The following is an 18,788-nucleotide window of genomic DNA, read 5'->3' as shown; positions in this document are numbered from 1 at the left end:
TTTCACTTCTGTCATGTTAATCTTTTAAGTTCTGTTCAATAAAAGAAAACCATTTTAAAACTTGTACCAATGCTGTCCTCGTCTAGTCAAAGAAATGAATGGACCTAACAGGTGGGTTGCATGATGGATCAGGGACAGTCCAAGGTACAAGCAGGTGACAACAGAGTGAGGTGTCTGTCATGGCTGCAACAAGAAATTAGGTAGGTTTATAAAAGGGAGCGCAGTTGAAAGGAACATTTAGCTAATGGTACACAGGTGCCATTCAGTGTGCAGAGGTAGGAGAGTGAGTGATTTGTGCGTGCTCAGGCAGTGGAGGTGCTGTGACACTTCACTTGGGACCATAAAGAGGTGGAGGGGTTTCAGAAACCATTGTGAGTGAAGCACGGCACAAGCAAGTCAACAGCTGGGTACAGGATTAAGGTTTTCAGAGATTCAGTCCAGTAGCAACAAGCATCAGCATCCTCAGCAGAAAAGGCCTGTGCATGAGGAGAATAAAGGAAAAGAAGAAGGGCAGGAATGAAAGCAACAGAGACTATTTCCTCAGCATCAAGTATACCAGTGAAGAATAAGATACCGTGACATGTCAGATAATCAGTGTCACAGGAAACTGCACGTATCTGTTGGTTCCTCTTCTATTCATCCACCTTGGTTGGTCGCAGCAAAGATTTTTAAAATTTATTTTCCCCATAAATACTTTTTGTTAATAAGGATCCAATCAAAGAAGTTTTCTTGAGTCAACGTAAGTCAACGTAAGAGTAAGTCATTAGTTTATCAAACCTGAGAAAAAAAGAATAAAGATGCAACACACACACACACACACACAAACCAGACCAGAAGTTCCAAGGTATTTTATGAAGTTAGCCTAGACCCTAACTTTTACATTTGATTTGGCATTACGGTGAGCATAAGGTCTTTTACTCCAGGTATGATTCCAGTGACCCACTAGGAAGCTTTTATCAAAACAAATTTTATTTAAGAACACAGTTAGAATATAATAAAAAGAATTAGCATAACTTTTATCATTTAAAAGACTTAACATGACAAAATAGAATGCTTAACAGATTCAGCAGTATCCCCCATTGACAAAAATGCCTTTTGTATGACCAGTTAGCGCAGAAACCAAAAATGCTTATGTAATACTGGATTTACAGCCTTTCGACCTCTGGTTCAGACAGCAGTTTTCAGAGAACGATATATCCTCAAAACAGCAAAATTTGAGAGAAGTAAACCTAGTCTCTCACAGCTCCCAGTCTCCAGACTTCAGAGAGGGGAAAAGATAGACACTGTTCTCTCCCAACTCAAAAGCAGCATCTAAGCTTCAATATGCTGTGTAAGCCTAGCTTCACCCTGTCTCATGACCATACCTGTCAATCATCCCAATCAAACCCTCCTCTGCAAAATCCCGGGGAAATACCAGGAACAGTAGAACAGCATTAGTTCAGATTAAAACAAACATTCTCTTGAGGTTCATTGTGCTTTGCAATTGCTGTTAACGGTTTGCTGTTCATTGAAATTACAGCAGATCTGTTTCTTCAAATGATGCCAGACCTTATCTTGAGCAGATGCAATCTTGCTTGCTGTAGCTTCTCAATTCCATTCCTGCATGGTTTTGGTCTCTGACCCGTACCCTCTTCCCTTCCAATAATCGGGAGATCTTGAACCTGATGCCTCTGGTTAAACGTAATAGCTTGATTTGCTCAGTAGGCTTCTTTCTTCTTCTTAGCTTCAGTAAGTAGTCTCACAACACCAAGTTAAAGTCCAACAGATTTATTTGGTAGCACGAGCTTTCGGAGCACTGCTCCTTCATCAGGTGAGTGAAGAGTTCAGTTCACAAACAGGGCATATATAGCCACAAACTCAATTAGAAGATAATGGTTGGAATGCGAGTCTTAACAGGTAACCAAGTCTTTACAGATGCAGACAATGTGAGTGGAGAGAGGGTTAAGCACAGGTTAAAGAGGTATGAATTGTCTCCAGCCGGGACAGTTAGTAAGATTTTACAAAAGCAAGTCATGGGGTTACAGATAGTTTGACATGAACTCAAGATCCCGGTTGAGGCCATCCTCATGTGTGCGGAACTTGGCTATCAGCTTCTGCTCAACAATTCTGCGTTGTCATGTGTCGTGAAGGTCGCTTTGGAGAACGCCTACCCGAAGATCAGAGGCTGAATGCCCTTGACTGCTGAAGTGTTCCCCGACTGGAAGGGAACACTCCTGCCTGGTGATTGTCGAGCGGTGTTCATTCATCCACGTCGTAGCGTCTGTATGGTCTCACCAATGTACCATGCCTTGGAACATCCTATCCTGCAGCGTATCGGGTAGACAATGTTGGCCACGTCACAAGAGTATGTACCGTGTACCTGGTGGATGGTGTTCTCATGTGAGATGATGGTATCCGTGTCGATGATCCGGCATGTCTTGCAGAGGTTGCTGTGGCAGGATTGTGTGGTGTCGTGGTCACTGATCTCCTGAAGGCTGGGTAGTTTGCTGCGTACAATGAGATTTGAGGTTGCGCAGTTGTTTGAAGGCAAGTAGTGGAGGTGTGGGGATGGTCTTGGTGAGATATTCGTCTTCATCGATGATATGTTGAAGGCTCCAGAGAAGATGTCGTAGCTTCTCCGCTCTGGGGCAGTACTGGACAATGAGGGGTACTCTGTCCGCCGTGTCCCGTGTTTGTCTCCTGAGGAGGTCTGTGCGATTTTTCACTGTGGCACGTCGGAACTGTCAATCGATGAGTTGAGCGCCATATCCTGTTCTTACGAGGACATCTTTCAGCATCTGTAGGTGTCTGTTGTGATCCTCCTCATCTGAGCAGATCTTGTGTATACGGAGGGCTTGTCCATAGGGGATGGCTTCTTTAACGTGTTCAGGGTGGAAGCTGGAGAAGTGGAGCATCGTGAGGTTATCCGTGGGCTTGCGGTACAGTGAAGTTCTGAGGTGACTGTCCTTAATGGAGATGCGTGTGTCCAACATTGCAACCAATTCTGGAGAGTAGTCCATGGTGAGTCTAATGGTGGGATGGAACTTGTTGATGTCATCATATAGTTGTTTCAGTGATTGTTCGCCATGAGTCGAGGGTATCCTGAAACCCGTTGTACAAAGAACCCCCAGCTTCTGTCGCGACATTTCTGGCACGATACTACGGACTTACTTACAGAAACTCAGCACCCATGGAGCAGTTGAACCAGGAACACCCCTCGTCACAATGGATGTCTCGGCACTCTACACCAGCATCCCCCGCAACAACGGCATTGCTGCAACGGCCTCAGTACTCAACGCCGACAACTGCCAATCTCCAGACACGATTCTACAACTAATTCACTTCAACCTGGACCACAATGACTTCACCTTCAACAACCAGTTCTTCATCCAGACACATGGAACAGCCATGGCGACCAGATTCGCACCTCAATATGCCAACATCTTCATGCACAGGTTCGAACAAGACTTCTTCACCGCACAAGACCTTCAACGACGCTATACACTAGATACATTGTTCGCCATGAGTCCAAAGGAAGAAAATGTCATCAATCACTGAAACAACTACATGATGACATCAACAAGTTCCATCCCACCATCAGACTCACCATGGACTACTCTCCAGAATCGGTTGCATTCTTGGACACGCGCATCTCCATCAAGGACAGTCACCTCAGCACTTCACTGTACCGCAAGCCCACGGATAACCTCACGATGCTCCACTTCTCCAGCTTCCACCCTAAACACATTAAAGAAGCCATCCCCTGCAAACAAGCCCTCCGTATACACAGGATCTGCTCAGATGAGGAGGATCAAAACAGACACCTACAGACGCTGAAAGACACCCTCATAAGAACAGGATATGGCGCTCAACTCATCGATCGACAGTTCCAACGTGCCACAGTGAAAAACTGCACAGACCTCCTCAGAAGACAAACACGGGACATAACGGACAGAGTACCCTTTGTCGTCCAGTACTTCCCCGGAGCGGAGAAGCTACGACATCTTCTCCGGGGCCTTCAACATGTCATCGATGAAGACAAACATCTCGCCAAGGTCATCCCCAAACCTCCACCACTTGCCTTCAAACAACCGCGCAACCTCAAACAGACCATTGTCCGCAGCAAACTACCCAGCCTTCAGGAGAACAGTGACCACGACACCACACAACCCTGCCACAGCAACCACTGCAAGACGTGCCGGATCATCTACACGGATGCCATCATCTCATGTGAGAATGCCATCCACCAGGTACACGGTACACACTCTTGGGACTCGGCCAACTACCTGATACGCTGCAGGAAAGGATGGTCTGAGGCATGGTACATTGGGGAGACCATGCAGACGCTACGACAACGGATGAATGAACACCGCTCGACAATCACCAGGCAGGAGTGTTCCCTTCCTGTCGGGGAACACTTCAGCAGTCAAGGGCATTCAGCCTCTGAACTTCGGGTAGGCGTTCTTCAAGGCAGCCTTCACGACACACGACAACGCAGAATCGCCGAGCAGAAGCTGATAACCAACTTCTGCCCACATGAGGCCGGCCTCAACCGGGATCTTGGGTTCATGTCACACTATCTGTAACCCCCACGACTTGTCTGGGTTTGCAAAATCTCACTAACTGTCCTGGCTGGAGACAATTCACATCTCTTTAACTTGTACTTAACCCTCTCTCCACTCACATTGTCTGTATCTGTAAAGACTTGATTACCTATTAAGACCCGCATTCCAACCATTATCTTGTAATTGAGTTTGTGTCTATCTATATGCCCTGTTTGTGAACCAAACTCTTCACTCACCTGATGAAGGGGCAGCGCTCCGAAAGCTCGTGCTACCAAATAAACCTGTTGGACTTTAACCTGGTGTTGTGAGACTACTTACTGTGCTTACCTCTGTCCAACGTGGCAACTCCACATCATTCTTCTTAGTTTGATCATGGTCTTCCACTGTGACATTTGGTAGCAAGGTGTGGGGCAGGAAAGGAAGTTTGTTCTTTAGCCTACGGCCCGTTAGAGGTTTAAGTCAGGAAAATCCATTTATTACATAATGCTGTGGAGCATTATGTAATAAATGCAGGGCAAGTTCAAAGTCGTCATTCTTTTTTAAATGTGTTTTTAAAGTGTCTATTCCTCGCTCAGCTTCGTGGTTAGAATGAGAGTATTTTGGGGAGCTTGTAGCCTGTATAAATCCATATGGCTCTGTGAAAGATTGGAAGCAGTTGTAGGTGAATTGTGGTCCATTAGCAGAGGTGACACTGTCCAGAATGCCATTTGTAGAGAAATATAATCGACTTGTAAAGTACGGTGTTCATGACAACTATATTCATTACTCACAATGCAGTCTCCTCTACACTGGGGAGACGAGATACAGATTCATAGAATCATAGAATCCCTACAGAAGAAGGCCATTCACCCCATCCAGCCTGCACCGACAACAATCCCACCCAGGCCCTATCCCTGCAACCCCACATACTTATCCCTACTAGTCCCTCTGACACTAAGGGGCAATTTAGCACGGCCAATCAACCAAACCTGCACAGCTTTTGACTGAATGCTTTGAGGAACACTTCTGTTCAGTCCACAAGCATGACCCACAGCATCCTATTATTTCTTATCTGTCATTGCGGCCATGGTGGCACAGTGGTTAGCACTGCTGCCTCACAGCGCCAGGGACCCGGGTTCAATTCCCAGCTTGGGTCACTGTCTGTGTGGAGTTTGCACGTTCTCCCCGTGTCTGCGTGGGTTTCCTCCAGGTGTTCTGGTTTCCTCCCACAGTCCAAAGATGTGCGGGTTAGGTGGATTGACCATGCTAAAATTACCCCTTAGTGTTAGGGGACTAGCTAGGGTAAATGTGTGGAGTTGTAGGGGTAGGGCCTGGGTGGGATTGTGGTTGGTACAGACTCGATAGGCCAAATGGTCTCCTTCAGCACTGTAGGATTCTATGATTTTTATTCTCCACCCCACTCCCACTCTGACTTTGTGTCCTTGCTCTCCTTCAGTGAAACTAACTTAGGCTTGAACAACAGACTTCCTCTTTTAACCAGGCTCGTTAATCCTTGCAGACTCAACAATGAGCTCCACAATTTCAGAAACCAAAAGGGAAAACACTGAAAAATCTCAGCACGTCTGGCAGCATCTGTGAAGAGAGAAAAGAGCTGACATTTCACTTTGTCAAAGTTAAAAGGCATAGAAAGTGGGAAATATTTATACTGCAGGGTGAGGGAATGAAAGATGAGTCATGGCCACAAAAACAAGGGGAAAGGCTGCTAATGGCAGTCCATAGAGAGAATAAAGGGTGTGAATGGCCAGAGAAGCTGATATCAGAGGGTAAGCTGTGATAGATGAAGATGTTGGGGGAGGGGGAGGATGGGTGGGAGAGAGATAAATGAAGAAAACGGGGGAAAGAGGAAGCAAGGTGGAGAAAAGTTAAGGAAAGGGGATAAAATGGGGGGGGGGGGGAAGTGTGGGGGAAAGAAAAATAAAGAAAGACAACAAAGAAGTAAAAGGTAGAGAACAGATAAAAATTAAATGAAATGAAAACAAAGGGGTCGAGGTGGGGTAGAGCTAATTATCTGAAGTGTTGAATTCGATGTTGAGACCAGAAGGTTGTAAGGTGCCTAGCCGAAAGATGAGATGCTGTTCCTCCAGTTTGTGTTGAGCTTCACTGGAACATTTCAGCAGGCCAAGGACAGACATGTGGGTATGGGAGCAGGATCGTGTGTTAAAATGGCAGCAACCGGAAGGTCAGGGTCCTGATTGCGCACAGACCGAAGGTGCTCAGCAAAGCGATCACCCAGTCTACGCTTGGTCTCTCCGATGTAGAGGAGACCACCACTGCTGAGATTTTCCAGCATTTTCTCTTTTGGTTTTAGATTCCAGCATCCACAGTAATTTGCTTGTATCCACAATTTCAGATTTTGTCTTCCCATTTGTTTTCTCTGGACACAAGTTTTGTTTCTTTACTTGTCGCATTACCACCTTTATTTTGCCTGCGCCATCATTGAATCATCAACTGATGTCAGTCTGGAAAATTTCAATTGTTCTCACATCCACAGACTTTAGATGGAGCAAGATCCAGTTTTCCACTATTCCTCAGTTCATTCCTGAATGGCCTGGATGTTTTAATTTTAAGATTTTGCCCCCAAAATTTTAAATTCCTTCACGAGAAGGAAGGGTTGCTTTGTATCTACTGCTTTTGAATCCCTTTATCATTTTAAACATGTCTGTTAGATCACTGTTTAAATTCAGTGCACACAGGTCAAGTTGATGCAACTTGTCCCCTTAATGTAACCCTTAATATTATTCTGTTAAATTGGTGCTGTACCCTCTAAAAGACCACTTGCCCAAGATAAACCAAATACTTCAGACGGAGTCTGACCAAATCCCTCCAACTGATGGATGATTTCAGCCCTCATGAAATAATGAACTAGTTATTTCCTGGAGAGGAGATTAAAATGGGAATGTCTGTTGGTATAAAAATAATTGTTGCAGTGTCTATGTTCTGCCAATAAGTGTCAGCAACACATAAGTATCTTGTTCTCTTGACAGTGTGAATGTAACATTGAGGGACAATTGGTGCTCAATTCTGTAAGTCATTCCTTGTCAAGTGGGTGGCCTGATTTAGGCCTCCTCGAAGGTTCATCTTCTCTCTCACAAAGAACAACACTGAATCTGTTGTTGCCTGCTTCACACTAAATGCTGACCAAAATTATTACTTGGATGAAAGTTTACAAAAGTACTGCTGTCCACTCCCACCTTGTCCTTCTCCTCCCACGTGTCCTTCTCCTCCCACGTGTCCTTCTCCTCCCACGTGTCCATCACCCTCTTCCCCCACTCTCTCTTCCCCATTCTCTCCCCATTACCTCTTCCCCCTCCCCCCCCACCCCCCCCCCCCCCCCCCCGCACTTTGGCATATCAATACAGCAAAATAAAAGGCTTGCATGTGTATATAGGGTGCAATCGTACCTGCCATTCACGCCACGTGATGATGAGACAGAGAACAGGAAAGAGATAGAGAATCAGGTGAAATGGCGCGACGGCAATAATCTCTCCTTCAATGTCAGTAAAACAAAGTCATCGATTTCAGGAAGCATCGTGGAGGACTTGCCCCTGTCTACATCAACTGGGATGGAGTGGAAATGGTCGAGAGCTTTACGTTTCTGGGTGTGCAGATCACCAACAACCTGTCTTGGTCCCTCCAAGCCGTGCTACAATTAAGAATGCCCACCAACACCTCTACTTTCTCAGGAGGCTAAGGAAATTCGGCATATCCGCTACGACTCTCACCAATTTTTACAGATGCACCATGGAAAGCATCCTTTCCGGATGTATCACAGCTTGGTGGCGCAGTTATGCTGTTCCTGGACTAGTAATCCCAAGACTCAGGATCATACTCTGGAGACCTGTGTTCAAACCCCACCATGGCAGATGGTAGAATTTGAACTCAATAAAAATCTGGAATTTAAAGTCTAATAATGACCTGAAACCATTGTCGCAAAAACCCATCTGGTTCATTACTGTCCTTTGGAGGAGGTAACCTGCTGTCCATACCTAGCCTAGCCTACATGTGACTCCAGACCCAAGCAATGTGGATGACTCTTAAATACCAGCATGTTGGTCAATTGCATTAAACTGCTACAAAGACAACAAGCTGGACACTATCCAGAAGAAAGCAATTGCTTAATTGAAAAGATTTGCACTTATCTGGCACTTTTCATCTTACAGCAAATTAAGTACTTTTGAATATTGGATATTGTTGCAAATTGACAATGAATTCATCATCTTAAACATTCACTCCCTCGATCAGTGATGCATTATGATTGTAGTATGTCCTCTACGTATTTATATGGATTTCAGCAAATCCTTTGACAAGGTCCCACATGGGAGACTTATAAAGAAGGCAAATTCACATGGGATACAGGGTAATTTGATCAAGTGGATTCAAAATTAGTTCAGTTGTAGGAGACAGAGGGTGATGGCAGCAGGCTGCTTTAGTGACCAGAAGCCAGTGTCCAGTGGCGTACCACAGGAACTTGTGATAAAAGCAAAATACTGCAGATGCTGGAATCTGAAACAAAAACAGCAAATGCTGGAAAATCTCAGCAGATCTGACAGCATCTGTGGAGAGAGAATAGGTGTGTAGGTGCTGGCGTTGGACTCGGGTAAACACAGTAAGGAGTCTAACAACACCAGGTTAAAGTCCAACAGGTTTATTTGGTAGCAAACGCCACTAGCTTTCGGAGCACTGCTCCTTCGTCAGATTTCCACTCCATCTGACGAAGGAGCAGCGCTCCGAAAGCTAGTGGCGTTTGCTACCAAATAAACCTGTTGGACTTTAACCTGGTGTTGTTAGACTCCTTACTGAGAGAGAATAGAGCCAACCTTTCGTGTCTAGATGACCCTGCATCAGAACTCCAGCTCTGTGTTGGGTCCCCTATTATTCATCATTTATAAAATGAATTCATTGTCAATTTGCAACAATATCCAATATCCCAATATTCAAAAGTACTTAATTTGCTGTAAATGTCATTTATATAAACCACATAGATGACTATGTGGGGGTAGGATTAGTAGGTTTGAGAACGACACAAAGATTGGTCGGGTGGTTTACAGCGAGATGGAGTGTCTTGGGCTACAAGAAGATATAGACAGAATAATCAAATAGGCAGATAAGATGGAATTTAACCCTGAGAAATGAGAAGTGATTCACTTTGGAAGGAGTAAATTGACAATGAAGTATTCAGTGAATGGCATGGCACTAGAAAATTCTGTGGAACACAGGGACCTTGGCGGTTTTGTCCATTGATCTCTGAAGATGGAAGGGTATGTTAGTAGGGTAGTGAAAAAGGCATATGGGACACTTGCCTTTATCAATCGAGGCATAGATTACAAAAGCACAGAAGTTATGTTGGAGTTGTATAGAGAACTTTAGTGAGGCCACAGCTAGAATACGGTGTGCAGTTCTGGTCACCTCATTATAAGAAGGATGTGATTGCAGAGGTGATTCACCAGGATGCTGCCTGGGAGGGAACTTTTAAGTTATGAAGACAGGTTGGATAGGCTTGGGTTGTTTTTCTAGGCGCAGGGAAGACTGAGGGGCAACCTGATCGAGGTGTACAAGTTTATGAGAGACATGGACAGAGTGGGTAAGAAGCAACTGTTCCCCTTAGTTGAAGGGTCTGTCACTGGAGGACATGAGTTCAAGGTGTGGGTCAGGACGTTTAGGGGGGATGTGAGGAAAAACTCTTTTACCTAGAGGGTGGTGCCGGTCTGGAATGCACTGCCTGGGAGGGTCGTGGAGGCAGATTGCCTCACATCCTTTAAAAAGTACCTGGATGAGCATTTGGCATGTCATAACTTTCAAGGCTATTGGCCAAGTGCTGGTAAATGGGATTAGGTGGGAGGTCAGGTGTTTCTCACATGCTGGTGCAGACCCCTTGGGTTGAAGGGCCTCTTGTGCACTGTAAGATTCAATGTTTCTATGAATGCACTATTGCATTGGTGGTGAGCCACTCCCTTGAACCTCTACAATCCAGCTGGTGAAGGAGCAGAAACACTCAGACCCAAGAATGAGGAGGCAGTGGCATAGTGGTATTGCCACTGGACAAGTAATCCAGAGGCCTAGGTTAATCCTCTGGGGACATGGATTCAAATTCCATTGTGTCAGCTGCTGGAATTTAAATTCAATTAATGAATAAATCTGGAATCACTAATGGTAATCATCGATTGTTGTAAAAACCCATCTGGTTCGCTAATGGTTACCTGGTCTGGCCTAGATGTGACTCCAGGCCCATGGCAATGTGGTTAATGAGGGCAAGATCACAGCAGATGGTGAAATTAAATTCAATAAAAATCCGGAATTAAAAGTCTAATTATGACCACGAAACCATTGTCAATTGCGGTAAAAACCCATCTGGTTCACTAATGTCCTATAGGGAAGGAAATCTGCCGTCCTTACCTGGTCTGGCCGACATGTGACTCCAGATTCACAGCAATGTGTTTGACTGTCAGCTGCCTTCTGAAATGGAGGGCAGCTTGGACTGGGCAATAAATACTGGCCCAGCCAGCAATGCCCATATCCTGTAAAGTAAATAATAAAAAAAGTTCCCTATTATCAGATCCAAGTGGCATTGTAGTGGTTCAAGAGCCTTTGAAGTGGCAGTAGACTATTTGGCTCTCGATGGCATCATAGTAAAATCAGACCCAGCAACGTTCTTTCAAGTAGTCATCAAACGGACAGCAATCTGGAATGGATAGCCTGACTGACTTTCGCATAGAATTACACAGGATAGAAAAGACACAAACAGGCCAATCAGCCTAATTAGTCCATTCTGACGTTTACACTCCACTCAAGTCTCCTTCCAACCTCCCAGGTGGTCAAGTGGTTAGGGTTCTGCACTTTGGCCCCAGTTCGGTTCCCGGTCAGGGAAAGAGCTCTCTTAACTATCAAAGCATATCTGAAAGAAATAATTCACAACATTATTGACAAACAGCTTTTGTAGCCTAGTGGTATAAGTCACTAAACTGGTAAACCACACACCTAGAGTGATGCTTTAGGGTTCCAGGTTCAAATCTCACCACAGTGGATGGTTAAATTTGAATTCTGAAATGATCTTTCCTTAGCCAAGTCTATCAGCACAAACTTTATTTCCCCTCTCTGTATTTTGCCTCCCCTTAAACATTCTATAATATTCACCTCAACCAATTCCGATTGAAAGAGTTCCACTTTCTCACCAATCTGAGGGTAATGCAGTTGCTTCTGATGAAAGCAAATTACTGCAGATGCTGGAATCTGAAATCAAAAGAGAAAATGCTGGAAAATCTCAGCAGGTCTGGCAGCATCTGTAAGGAGAGAAAAAAGAGCTGACGTTTCGAGTCCAGACGACCCTTTGTCACCTGCCATCACAAAGGGTCGTCTGGACTCGAAACGTCAGCTCTTTTCTCTCCTTACAGATGCTGCCAGACCTGCTGAGATTTTCCAGCGTTTTCTCTTTTGGTTGCAGTTGCTTTTGAATTCCTTATTTGATTTCTTGCTTACTACCTTATAGTGTTGACTTCTTGTGGAAACACTCTTTGTGTGCCTACCCTATCTAAAATCTTTCATAATTTTAAAGACATTTGTTAGGTTGCTCTCTCAGCTTTCTCTTTTCAAGGGAATAGACAGTGAGCCTGCTCATCAACATACGAATAGGTACAGCCTCAGCGCTGTGGTGTCATCCTTGTAATCATTTCTTTGCATTTCTGCAAGTACCTCTGTATCCTTTTTATAATATGGCAACCAATGTGCTGCAGAGTATTCCAATCATGGTCTAACCAACGCTTGAAAGAGATTTAGCATAATTCTCTACTTTACAATTCATTCAGTCTAGAAACAAACCTGGAGCTTGGCTTGCTTTTTATGGTCTTATTGACCTGTGATTCAACTTTTAGTGATTTGTGTATTACTTGCTCCTTCACCTCATTTAAATTCTTATTTTCTAAGTAATATTTTTCTTGCCAAAATGTAATACCTCACGCAGCCCAGTGGCACAGTGGTTAGCACTGCTGCCACACACAGCACCAGGAACCCAGGTTTGATTCCTGGCTTGGGGCATTGTTGTGTGGAGTTTGCACATTCTCCCCGTGTCTGCGTGGGTTTCCTCCGGATGCTCTGGTTCCTCCCACAGTCCAAAAATGTGCGGGTTAGGTGATTTGGCCATGCTAAATTGCCTCTTAGTGTCAGGGGGACTAGCTAGGGTAAGTGCCTAGGGTTATGGGGATAGGGCCTGAGTAGGGTTGTAGTTGGTGCAGACTCAATGGGCCAAATGGCCTATTTCTGCACTATAGAATTCTATGATTTATCTAATCTTGAAATGAATTCTCCAATTATATATACTTCTACAAGTTTATTAATGTTTTCTTGTAATTTGTTGCGATCCTCCTCAGTGTTGCCCATCTCTATTTGCGACTCAGAGATATGCTGTCCAAAGATGTGCTGGTTAGGTTGATTGGCCATGCTAAATTGCCCCTAGTGTCAGAAGGGTTAGCAGGGTAAATGTGTGGGGTTACGGGAATAGGGCCTGGGTCGATGCAGACTCAATGGGCCGAATGACCTCCTTCTGTACTGTAGGGATTCTATGATTCTATGATGATTCTATGTTGTGGCCAACTGTAACACTCATGATTGGTTAATTAGATCAGTAAACACACCGTGGAGCTTTCAGTAACCCGGGAAATTAACCTGGTTTTTTTCCTGAACTCTATGAGTTAACATTTACTGAGATAACAGAGATGGTTACAGTGGTCGGAATGCTCCGACCTCACCCACAGCTGGGATTCTCCAGTCCTACTGCAATGAATGGAGATTCGGCTGACCACTAAATCCGCCATTCTGACTGGGAGCAGTGGTGGGACGTCCAACATCAGAGAACTCCTGCCAACGTATCAAGTAGACTTTTTTTCCAGAAGTGGTGTAAGTTCCCTCGCACACATGAAAAAGCAAAACATAACGGGGGCGATTCTCCCGCCCCGCTGCGCTAATTTTCTAGTGCAGAGGGGTGGGAGAATCTCACGGCTGGGCATGCGCGGGATTCGTGCACGCATTCCCGCCACAAGTGCATCTCCCAGCGCCGGATTTCTGGTGCCATCAGATCTGTGCTGGAAACCTGCAGGAAGACCAGGTCAGTCATTTTAGTCTGTTTTTAACATAATTTAAATGTAATTAAATTAAATTTCACTCTAGTAGGGTTTACAGTAGCTCTCCACTTTCGGGGAACTATAGGGACGACCCCGCTGGAGTGAAAGGGGAGCAATCGGGGCACCCCAGAGGGTCGAGTGGCAGAAAGGTGGTGACCTCCAGGGCATGGGCACCCTGGAAGTGCCAGCCTGTGCCCCGACACTGCCCAAGGGACAAAGTGCCCATGCCCAGAGGCACCTTGGCACTGGCCATCAGGCATGAGGCAGTGCCAAGGGGGTGGAGGGGCAGGGCCTGGTGGGGGTAGGGCCTAGGTGGCAATCAGTGGGGGTGAGGGGTCCCACTGCCACGCTGTATAGGGATCAATTGGGCAAGGGGAGGCCAGTGATCGGGGTGCGCTGGTGGGTGGAGGTCAGCGGGGGGGCGGGGGGAGGGGGGGATTGTCACGGGGGGGGCATGCTGGAGATTGGCGGCCTGCTGATGTGTCGGCACTGCCGGGGGGGAGTGGGGGGCTCGACATTGCTGGGGGCGGGAGCTGTGTGGAGGGTCTGGAAATCGGGGCCATCCAAGTTTGGGAGGTGGGGGGGTCGGGGCTGGCCCAGGAACGGTTGGGGGGGGGGCCACGATCAGGCTGTGTGGCGTTGGGGGGGCAGCACTGCAGGGTCCCGGGCTGGCCAGCTCAATCACTGGCCAGCAAACGGGAAGCTGACAGATTGGGCCACTGCACATGCATAGAGGCCCGCTGACTTCCGTCTCCCGGATGGAATAGGCCCCCGGAAATCTAATGAGATTCACGCTGGTGACCTCTGCATTGCACAGAATGTGGGAGATTCTAGTCTGAATCCCACTGAAAAAACCAGCGTGAATTACTCCAGTTTTCCCATGAATTCAACACTTAGAATTTTTTTGGGAGAATTCCGGCCAACATCTCATTGCATCTCTTATCTGTGGCTTGGAGAATTCTACGTAGATCGAATCACTTCGAAGTTTCATGATTATTGCAATATAACCAAATGCAATAGGTCTTCAGACATAGCAAGATCCCACAAACAGCTATATGATGAACACCAATTGATCTGTTTTTGGGGATTTTCTTCCCACCTTTACTTGGAACGAATGGAAGAAAAGTATGTTTATATGGCACCTTTCATGCCTCATGAGATCATAGAATAGAATCATAGAATGGAGAAGAGGCCCTTCGGCCATTGAGTCTGCACAATAAGACGCACAAGAAACACTTGACACCCCACCAAACCTCATTTACCAAGGCTTGGCCCATAGTCTTGAATGTTATGATGTGTCAAGTAATTTTTAAAGGATGTGGGGCAACGTGCCTCAATCACCTTCCCAAGCAACGCTTTCCAAACAGTCAACACCCTCTGGGTAAAAAGGTTTTTCCTCACATTCCCCCTAAACCACCCACCCCTCACCTTGAACCCTTCGTGATTGATTCTTCAACTAGCTGCTCCTTATCCATTCTGTCCATACGCCTCATAATCCTGTACATCTCGATCAGGTTGCTCCTCAGTCTTCTCTGCTCCAACGAAAACAGCCCAAGGCTATCAACCTCTCAAGAACGCAAGAAACTACAAAAGGCCGTGAATGAAGCCCAATCCATCACACAAACCAGCCTCCCTTGCAAACCAGCCTCCATGCCTCGGCAAAGCAGCCAGCATAATTAAGGACCCCATGCACCCCAGACAACTGACTCAAGAACAGCTTCCACCTACCTTGTATTAAGTTGATCTTTTTCTACACCCTAGCTATGACTGTAACACTACATTCTGCATCCTCTCGTTTCCTTCTCTATGAATGGTATGCTGTCTGTTTAGCGCGCAAGAAACAATACTTTTCACTGTATGCTAATATATGTGACAATACTAAATCAAATCAAATCAAATCTCTTCATAATTTAAATGTTCCACCCCAGGCAGCATCCTGGTGAATCTCCTCTGCACCCCCTCCAGTGCAATCACATCCTTCCAATGTGTATTTGCCTTCTTTACAAGTCTCCCATGTGGAACCTTGTTAAAGATCTCAAAATTCTTCATGGCCAATTAATTATTTTTGAAGTCATTGTTATTATATAAGCAAAAACTATCATCAAAAGTAGCATTGGATCTTTACTTTCAACATGAATCAATGGAATAAACCGATTGAACCTTGGTTTGATATCATCATTAAAAGATACTCCACCTGTATAGCTTTAATATTGCACAAGAATATTTGAACTCATGCTAAAGCTCTGGGTGAAACTCATAGCCCTCTGACCCGGAGGCAAGAGTGCAATTTATTCACAGGAATGAGTAATGCTGGCATGATCATATTTATTCCCCATTCATAGCAATAAGGAAGTGACAGTTTGCCTTCTTGAACTACAGCAGACAAAGGCAGCACTAGGACCAGACAACCCAGTCAAGGGTCCAAGTGGTTTCAGTCAATTTACCTTTGGCATCATTGGTGAGTCCAAGCAGGCTGAATTTTTGCTCCAGTCTCCTCTATTCCTGCATTGCATGTCCAAACAGATATCCTCTTCATCTGCAGCAAAATCAAGATCAATACTGAGGGTAGCAAAATCTCCTGCTTGCGTTTGTCAACCAGCAAACAAATTATCAGATTTATTGAATTTGATTACAGAAACATGCCATGGAAATCAAAACACTGCAGTACAATAAATACTACCTGTCTTGTAGTTGATCTGCTGCATCTGATGGCATCATAATACGGGTGGCATAGTGGTTAGCACTGCTGCCTCACAGCGCCAGGGACGCGGGCTCAATTCCAGCCTCCACACTGTCTGTGTGGAGTTTGCAAGATCTCCCCGTGTCTGCGTGCGTTTGCTTCGGGTGCTCCGGTTTCCTCACACACTCCAAAGATGTTTGGGTTAGGTTAATCAGCTGTGCTAAATTGTCCCTTAGTATCAGAGGACTTGCAGGGCAAGTATGTAGGGTTACGGGGATAGGGCCTGGGTCGGATTTTGGTCAGTGCAGACTCGATGGATCAAATGGCTTCCTTCTGCACTGTAGGGATTTTATAATTATATAATAGGCTTAGAACATAAGGATGTTAGGTATAGGAGCAGGAGTAGGCCTTTTGGCCTCTCTAGCCTACTCTGCCATTCAATAAGATCACAGTTGATTTGATGCAGCCTTAACCCTACTTCCCTCCTGCTGTCCCCCTGACTCTCATCACCCTTGTTTCCTTGTAGATCAAAAATCCATCGAACACAGCCTTAAATTTATTCAATGATTCAGCACCCACTGATCAGTGGGAAAGAGAATTCCAAAGTTTCATGACTTTCAGGGAGATGAAATTCCTCCTAATCTACACCTTAAATGAGAAACCCCTCATTCTAAGAACTTTCCCCTAGTTCTAGATCCACCTATGAGGGGAAATATCTGATGCACTATCAATCAAGCAAAGACTAGTTTGTATGCAAGGACAAAATTACAGAATTACAAATTTACAAATTCAGTCTCTTCTGATCTGCTGCTGCGACCGCCGTAGTGCCGGTTCCGGTGGCCGCGGTGTTGGTTCAGGCGCCAGGCCGCAGTTGCTTGAGTCGTCTGTAGTCCCTTCCGATTCTCGGGTGCATGGTGGCGGCTCCTGGGGCTCAGGCGTGCTGTATACGGGGGTTGGGGGTGTGGGGTTGTGGGTCATCGTGGTCCCTGGGGCACCTGCGGGTGCCAGGTTTCGAATGGAGACGGTGTCCTCCCGCCCGTCGGGGTACGCCACATAGGCGTATTGGGGGTTGGCGTGGAGGAGCTGGACCCGTTCGACCAGGGGGTCCGACTTATGGGTCCTCACGTGCTTCCGGAGCAGGACAGGGCCTGGGGACATCAGCCATGATGGTAGTGAGGTCCCCGAGGAGGACTTCCTGGTGAAAACAAACATTCTTTCGTGAGGGGTAGCATTGGTAGCTGTGCAAAGGAGTGATCTAATCGAGTGTACTGCATCAGGGCGGACCTCTTGCCAGCGGGTGACTGGAAGACCTTTAGACCTCAGAGCTAGTAAAATGGCTTTCCAGACTGTCGCGTTCTCCCTCTCTACCTGTCCGTTCCCCCTGGGGTTGTAGCTGGTGGTCCTACTTGAGGCTATGTCTTTGGAGAGCAGGTACTGTCGCAGCTCATCACTCATAAAGGAGGATCCCCGGTCGCTATGGATATAGCTAGGGAAACCGAACAGGGTGAAGAGGCTGTGCAGGGCCCTGACGACCATGGCCGAGGTCATATCCGGGCAGGGAATAGCGAAGGGGAAACGTGAATATTCGTCAATGACGTTGAGGAAGCATATGTTGCAGTCAGAAGAGGGGAGGGGGCCTTTGAAGTCGACGCTTAGGCGTTCGAAAGGGCGGGTGGCCTTTATGAGGTGTGCTCTGTCTGGCCGATAGAAGTGCGGCTTGCACTCTGCACAGACCTGGCAGTGTCTGGTTATAGACCTGACTTCCTCAATGGAGTAGGGCAGGTTACGGGCTTTAATGAAGTGAAAAACCTGGTGACCCCCGGGTGGCAGAGGTCGTTGTGGAGAGTCTGCAATTGGTCTATTTGTGCGCTGGCACATATTCCCCGGGCAGGGCGTCTGGGGGCTCATTGAGCTTCCCGGGCCGGTATAAGATGTCATAATTGTAGGTGGGAAGCTCGATTCTCCACCTCAATATTTTATCGTTTTTGTTCTTGCCCCGCTGCGTGTTGTTAAACATGAATGCAACTGACCATTGGTCCGTGAGTAGGGTGAATCGTTTACCAGCTAAGTAGTGGCGCCAGTGCCGTACAGCTTCCACTATTGCTTGGGCCTCCTTCGCAACAGAGGAGTGTCGAATTTCAGGGCCTTGGAGGGTTCGTGAGAAGAAGGCCATGGGTCTGCCCGCCTGGTTAAGGGTGAGGGCTAGGGCAAAGTCAGACGCATCGCTCTCCACCTGGAACGGGATGGATTCGTCTACAGCGTGCATCGTGGCCTTCGCGATGTTTGCTTTGATGCGGTCGAAGGCCAGGCGGGCCTCTGCCGTCAGGGGAAAAGAGGTGGATTTGATGAGCGGACGGGCTTTATCCGCATAATTGGGGATCCACTGGGCGTAATACGAGAAGAAGCCCAGGTATCTCCTCAGTGCTTTGAGGCTGGTGGGGAGGGGAAGTTCCA

Source organism: Mustelus asterias, chromosome 7, assembly GCF_964213995.1.
Source record: "Mustelus asterias chromosome 7, sMusAst1.hap1.1, whole genome shotgun sequence".
Classification (NCBI taxonomy): domain Eukaryota; kingdom Metazoa; phylum Chordata; class Chondrichthyes; order Carcharhiniformes; family Triakidae; genus Mustelus; species Mustelus asterias.
The sequence above is the reverse complement of the archived record's forward strand: the minus strand, read 5'-3'. Positions refer to the sequence as shown.